This window comes from Marmota marmota, unplaced genomic scaffold (assembly GCF_001458135.2).
Source record: "Marmota marmota marmota unplaced genomic scaffold, marMar, whole genome shotgun sequence".
NCBI lineage: Eukaryota > Metazoa > Chordata > Mammalia > Rodentia > Sciuridae > Marmota > Marmota marmota.
In genome coordinates, this window is record NW_026000241.1 from 25199984 (window position 1) to 25208001 (window position 8018).

Genomic DNA, 8018 nt, shown 5'->3' on the forward strand with positions numbered 1-8018 from the left:
TTATAGATGACAAGCAGGAGGCAGAGAGAGCTTAAGTAAGTTACCCAAAATAGTAGGAAATAGTGGGACTGGAAATTATACCTGTAGTCTATTGGAAAGTGGGAGAGCAATGTATGTCAATATCTACAAAGATAGTTGGTGTTTTGGCAAGAAAAATACATGACAAGAAGCAGCCACAATGAATGGCCAGTTGTCTGTCAGTCTGCTTCTACCATCTAGTCCTGGAGATAAATTTCTTCTTTGCTTTAAGACTTTAGAGACCCTAAGCATGGAAGAGCTGAAGTTGCCTCTCTGTGGCCATGTGCCACATGTTTTAGATAGCTTTTTTGTTGTTGTTGCTGCCACAAAAACACCTTACAAGAACAACTAGAAGAAGAAAAGTTTATCTGGGAACTCACAATTTCAGAGGTCTCAGATAAATGTTGAATACTGGCTCCATTTCTTGGAGCTCAAGGTGAGGCAGAACATCATGCCAAAAGAGTGTGGTGGAGGAAAGCAACTCAGGACATTAACAGGAAGCAGACAGAGAGAGCCCTGCTTAACAATGACAAAACATCAACCCCAAAGGCATGCTCCCAGGAACCCACCTTCTCCAGCTATACCCTACTCACCTACAGTTACCACTCAGTTAATCCCTATGAGAAGATTAATTCACCGATTGGGTTAAGGCTTTCAAACCCAATCATTTTACCTCCAGACCTTCTTGGCATTGTCTCATACATGAGCTTTGGGGGACACTGCACATTCAAACCATAACACCAAATATAGTTCAAATGAAGACACTAAAAAAAAAAAAACACGTAAATTTTAAAAAAACCCAAGGAAGTTCTGTTTTTCTCATTATGAATATCTTGATTTTTATGAAATAACAAATATTATATTTGTTCAAATATATTTTCTCCTGTTTGGCTTGTATATTGGGTATACAGTGATGGTAAGTCTGAGTTCTTTTCAATCTCCTGAAAATTTCTTGATATTGAATCAGTGATTTTTTTGTTTGTTTGTTTGTTTTTGTACTGGGGGAACTTAACCTCTGACCCACAACCCTAGACCCTTTAAAAAAATATTTTATTTTAAGACAGTCTCATTAAGTTGCTGAAGCTTGCTTTGAACTCACGATCCTTCTGCCTCAGGCTCCTGAGCAGCTGGAATTACAGGTGTGCTACCATGCCCCTTCCCAATCAGTGACCTTGACCTTGAAATGAAGGGTTCATGACCTTGAATTGGAAAACATGCCTTTATTCTCCTAACCTTGGTCAGGCATCCTCATGTTCCTTATTTAGAGAAGGTGCCAGTAGACTTTGTCTGAATAGGCCAGGCAATAAATCTATTTAGGCTTTGTGGGCCATGAGATTCCTATCACAGCTACTCAATTCTGCCACTATAGTTCAAAAGCAGTCATGGACAATCTGGTAGATCTGTGTTCCAATACATTGTATTTGTAAAAATAGATGATGGGCAAGATTTGGCCCTTGGGCCACAGTTTTCTGACTTCAGATCAAGAGTCTTGTCTTCTGTGTGTTTATTTCACTATCAATTCTCTAATGTTTTCAACCCAACACTTTACCTACAATTAGATGATATTTCTCCCAAGTAGGTGATGCTTCATTTTTTTGGCCTTAAGATCCAAAAGGCCTGGCTTCCCTAGAAGTGGTTCCCCCATCACATATGCCAAATAAACAATTCTTTATAAAAAATGGAAAAACACAATGAATGCTTCAGTCAGATTTAGAACTTACACACTTAATAAAGATGGATTGTAGTGGAAGGAAGTATTTCTGGATAATGGTGCCTGGATAAAGTATTTAAGGTCATGAAACTATTCAGTGACAGATCCAAAAATAGAAGCGTGCTCCTGAGCCCTGTTCTGGTCCTCTACCCTGTACCATTTTACCTCTTTCCTCTAATCCTGTTTCCCTTGGTTTGAATAAAACATCATGTGTTCACTTTGCATTTCTGAGTTTAGTGTGAAATGGCTCTGATATCTCTGCTCTTTGGAGTAAAGGGCCTCTTTATCTGGTTGTGGCTAAAAAGAAGTATCAATAATTAAATAACTAAATCCATTTCTTTCTTTATTTTTTTATTTATTTTTTGTGTGTATGGCTGGAATTGAACCCAGGGCCTTGTGCATGTGAGGTAAGTACTCTACCCACTGAGCTATACCACTGTCTACTTCTTATCTCTTACTTTCTTGACACATGTACTTCATTTGATCTTTTCCTTTTATAACCATCCTTTCCATCTCACCGTTTCCTTCCCTTGTAGTTTCTGGGTTCCTTTTCCTTTCACAGGAGTCCATCCTTAATTTCATTTACTGGCTCTTTTTCCATGTAAATGCTGGTGTTTCCCAAGGTCCCTGTTCTCAGTGCTTTTCGTTTTCCACAAGTTCTCTCAGAGATCACTCATCCATTCCTGTTGTCCTGACATCACTGACAAAATGTATATATACATTGCAAAATGTATATCCTGTCTCTTTTCTGAGGCCCACATTCCTGTTTTCAACTAGTGGCAGTCAGTTCTGTTCAAATGTGACTTATGCATTCCAACATCATGCAATAAAAACAACAGGAGTTACGGGGAAGATGGAATTAGAGGGAAAATAATCACAAACTCTATCAGTAACTGCAATGGACTGAATGTGTACACCCCAAATTCACAGGTTGAAACCTTAACCCCTAAGGCAATGCTATCTGGAGGCAAGGCTTTGGGGAAGTGATTAGATCATAAAGGTTCTTGTGAGTAGAATTTGTGTCCTTATGAAAGAGACTACAGAGTTATCCCTTACTTCTTCTACCATGAGGTTACACTGAGGAGAAGCCTAGTTATGGTGAATCAGCACCTTGCCAAATACAGGATATTTGCAGGTGGCTTGATCTTGGACTGCCCAGCTTATACAACAGGGAGAAGTAAATTCTTCTTGAATATAAGCTGCCCTATATACATGATTTTGTTATAGTAACCCAAATAGAATAAGTCAGAAAACCTTTGACAGAAAAAAAATAGGAAGCTAATAAAAAAAATCACAATTTTGCACATGTTAAGTGGTAAATAAATACTCAACGTTTTTTTGGAGCAGGGGTACCAGGGATTGAACTCAAGGGCACTTGATCACTGAGCCACATCCCCAGCCCTATTTTGCATTTTATTTAGGGATAGGGTCTCACTGAGTTGCTTAGCACCTCGCTTTTGCTGAGGCTGGCTTTGAACTTGCAATCCTCCTGCCTCAGCCTCCTGAGCCTCTAGGATTACAGGCATGCACCACCATGCCCAGCTTACAAATATTATAATAAATATGGCACCTCACCATGAAGAACCTGAGATTCGCTTGTAGACATCTGCATGTACTTTGGAATGATTGTATATTGTGTTTAGTTGTAAAGTGATTATATGAAATCAATCAGAAAGTTGTAACATCAGAGGTGCATAGGTGTGGTTCCTAATTGTGATATCGGTAGATGTTTCACACATGTATGTTGTGATTAAGTGCCTGTAAGACTTGGATCAGTTGGGTATCATTTCCTGCATTCATCTACTATTTCTTTTGCTTAAAAATAACACATAAGCAAATGCAGAATTATTGTTATGCACAAATTATTCTTTAAGGTATTAAGATCATTGGGTCAAATTCAAGGCTTATTAAGAGTAGAACTGATGTCTCCCAGCCTTTCAATGTCATCATATCAAACCATAACATGCCCACTGCTTAGCAGTATCTACATATTTTATCCATAATATGATCTCTGCAAAGTCTTGCTTTCTCCCCAAAGTCAATGAATGCCATCAATAGCTGCTCAGGTGCCCCATACAGAAACCTTGACATGGTCTTCATCATATCATCAATTGCTCTTACTGCTAGTTCATAAATGTGTTTCAGATTCCTCCTCTCTTCTCCACTGGGGGAACTGTTCTCATTCAAACTTACCATATTTTTCCCAGGGGATTCGTTTTTTTCAACCACTCTGTGTACAATGCTCGTAAGGTGCCGATATGTGCTATTGTCAGAAAACTCATAACAGTAATTTTTTTTAAAGAGAGAGAGAATTTTTAATATTTATTTTTCAGTTTTCGGTGGACACAACATATTTATTTTATTTTTATGTGGTGCTGAGGATCAAACCCAGTGCCCCATGCATGCCAGGCAAGCACGTTACTGCTTGAGCCACATTCCCAGCCCCATAACAGTAATTTTTGAACACAAGTAGGCAGAAGGCTTCGAACATGCCACAGGCTTATGTTCTATGAAAGCATATCAGGAATGTGAAGTTTTCAGCTATCAATCTCAAGTTCTTCTTTGCAACCATCCTGTGCATAATGCTCAATAAAGTCAGTGTGGGCTATCATAAGGCAGCTTATAAAAACAGTTCTGAAACAGAAGTATGCGGGAGGTACCTAAGCTGGGAAAAGTTTGAATTCATAGAAGGACTATTATGGATGGTGAGCTTTTGAATTACCAGGCTCAAATTCTTTTCAATCACCCTATGAATTGTACTCATAAGGTTCTAGTATGACTTACTGTGAACAATCTTATAAGAATAGTAGTGAAACAGATGTATCCAGAACATTCCTGAAGTGAGAGAGGCTTGCATTCATAAAAAGAATATTGGGATTGACAGTGTTTTCAACTGTCAGGCACAGATCTTACTTTGAATCACCCTGTGTACAGTGCTCATAGGGTACCAGAATATTCTATTGTAAGAAATCTTACAAGTGCATTTCTGAAATGTAGAAGAAAGTTCTGTTACCTACTTGATTTTTCTATCTCCATTCCTATTTACCTTTGCCTGATCTTCCACACAACTAAAATAGAGATCTTTCAGGGAGCAAGTTTTCCAGGGCAAAGACCTAGAATTTAGGTCCTTACCTTGACCACTATCTATATAATCTTTAGATAACACCTCAGCTTCCTCGTGGAGAAAATGGGCACAAAAAGAAATCTTATGTCATGGATTGTTGTGGGGGCAAAATGTATAAAGTGTTCAGCACAGTCTCCAGCATGTGTGTTTGATAAGTGACCGTTATAATCAATATCACTCTCATGGCTGTCAATGCCATCACCATCATTATTGTCATCGTCAGGATTTCTTCATTCTAGAAGAGCTTCCCCAAGCTGAAAAACTGGACTTTTACCCTTTATCTCAGTTACTTTAATTCACTGTAAGTGACACTTATTGAGTGCCTACTGCATCCAAAGTAGTACCAAAGGAGACACTCAGTTGAATCTAACCTCCAGCCTAAAAAACAGTGTGTATTAATATCTCTACTTTAAAACAGATTGTCATGATGGCTATAAATAAAGCACAAAGGGAGTGTAGGAAAAGAGATAAATTCCAAGGAAGGATTTTGGAGGCCATTGGGGAGATCACATCTGACTGGCCCTGAGGAAGGGAAGAGCCTAGAGAGGCAGTTACAAGTTAAGCTGTATTTTGGAACCATCACAAGGGTTGGTGTGTGGCTGGTAATTGGAGAGATTGGGAAAGGTCAGCATTGTCTGTTGTGGCTGGGATGTGGCATCAGGGAGGACCTGGGATGAAACATGCATTACTGATGGTTTATGTTGGTGTGAGGGTGTCCAGCCATTGGAGTCCATCCATTCATTTCCATCTTCACCTTTATAGCCCCAGCCCGGGATGACACCTTCACTCGTATGGAATATTACAAAGATTACCTGTGGGTGCTCTTTGCTTCTGCCTTTTTCCTGATCCCATGGATCAAAAAATTTTTTCCACATATCGGCCAAAGTATAAGTCACATTATATACTTAAAAATCCCTCAATTGTCCTCACTTCTCTTAGAGTAAAATGCAAACCCATTCTCTGGCCTGCAGGGCTTTGCACTATCTTGACTTCACTATCATACATCTGCATTAACCATATCGCTCATCTCCATCACAAAGGTCCTTGATGACCTTCGAACAAATCAAAAATTGTCGCCACCTCTTGGTTTTTACCCTTACCATTCCTCTGCCTGGAGTTCTTCCCCCTTTTCCCCGGAGGACTATCACCTCATCATTCAAGTTGCAGCACTAATGTTGGGGAAAACTTTCCCAACAACCAGGAGCAAAATGGACCACTCTGATTAATATCATTTTCATTTTTATTGCCTGTCTACGTCACCAGGATGTGAGTTCCCTCTCTGTCTGGTTTACTGTTGTATCTGCAGTGCACAAAATAATGCCTGTGCATAGTAAGTGCTGAGAAGTGCTGATTCAATGGATGCATCACCATAGGCAGGAACTGGTAGTACATTTGGGTATAAAAGATTCTCGCTGACAGACTGAGGAATGCAGGCTTGCTCTATGGTGGTGGGGATTCTGCAAGTGCACACATTTTCTCTTCTTTCTCAGGTTCTTCTCCACCTACTTAAATCCCTCTCATTCCTCAAGACTCAGTTTTGGCCTCACTTTATAATGGTGGCTATCCTTGGTGGCTATCATCTGAAGATCTTCTGTCTCCTTAGCATCCTGGGATTTTATTTATGTCATTTTTTTGGGCACTAATCATATACTACAGAGAATCACTAGATATTTGTTATCTGTTGACACTCATCTTCTCAAATAAATTTATAATTCCTTGAAATGTGCCTTGTTCTGCAGCACATAAAAGATGAGGACACTACAGAGTCCCTGCACTCAAGTAGTTCATGGTCAACCTGGGAGAAGCAGATGCATATACAGATGCAATAGTTAAAATGCTCAATTTTTTTTTTAATGTATTGAGTCCATTGAAAACATGAATGAAAGATCAACTGTTTCCACTACAGTTGGGTAGTGCCAGGAGTGGTTGTAGAGATAAGAAACACATTTGCATTCAGACTGAGCAATGCTTGGGGACAAGTGTCATTCCAGGTGGAGGCATGACAGGGGCCAAAGTTCAAAGTGGGATGTGTGCTGATGACTCTTCATGAGTAGGCAATAAACCAGAGTCGCTTGTAGCACAAGATGCAAGAGTAGAAAAGGAGGAGCTAGGAATTATTTTAAAAATATATTTCTGGAAAAGTACATACAAAGAAGTTGGTGTCCTACCTAACTCTTTTCAAAGCCATTGCCCCAAGATCATCCTGTGATAAGGAGAACCCAGAGGATGATGGCACTGGACTCACTCTGTGGACTATTTCCCCCATTCTGGTGAGTGTACCCCAGCCTGGAGAGCAGCCTCAAACTAGCAGAGTTACCTGCTCTGTTTGCTCCCAAATGTTTGATGCTGTTTCAAAAGAAACAGTGTCCAACCTGGATGGACTGAGCCCACCAGAAATATGATCCTGGGTTTCATTCAGTGTGATTCAACTTCAAAGCAATCTTGAAAATATGTTTGGCATTAGCCACTGGAGTCTCAGTTCTCTGGGATGCACTTGTCACATGGGTGTGGTTTGCAAATAGCACATGGGAGAAACCAACTAATGACAGGCTGTTATTCCTGAGAGCCTGGAGAGGCTCTTCTCCATCACATAGGTGTCAGGGTAGGGTCGGACTGACATGTGTCTGTTTCACACATCAGGAAGCAATAGGCTTAGGGCAGTGTTGCCTTAAAGGGGAAGGAGAGACAAGAAAATGGTTGGTAATGGCCCAAGTGTACTATCCTTTTCAGAACTTGATCAAATTTCTTTTGATACAGCAGGATAGATGCTTAAGAACTGGAAAAATTCATTAACTTCTAATTCTTAATCTAGGAAAAGCAGGGCTTTACCAGTTGGTAACCCAGCACTGAAATATGACAGCAAGAAGTAGGATTAGCCATATTTCTCCCTGACACTGGTGAGATAAAGCTCTGCAACAGCCATCATCCAGTGACTGGCAGGGACCTGGGAGATCAGTGTCACTGCAGAATCCTTGCTACTTTGTGGAAATGAGTGTTCCCTGCACTGTCCCCAGAGTCCCCTGAAGAGCTCCTGTTGCCCACTGCATGACCTTGATCAAGAATAACACACCCTCTACTGGCTGCCTTCCCTACCCTGTCTCAGTTCCTGTGCCATTTGCCTTAAAATCCCCATCCCACTTTTTTTTTTTTTTTTTTTTTTTTTTA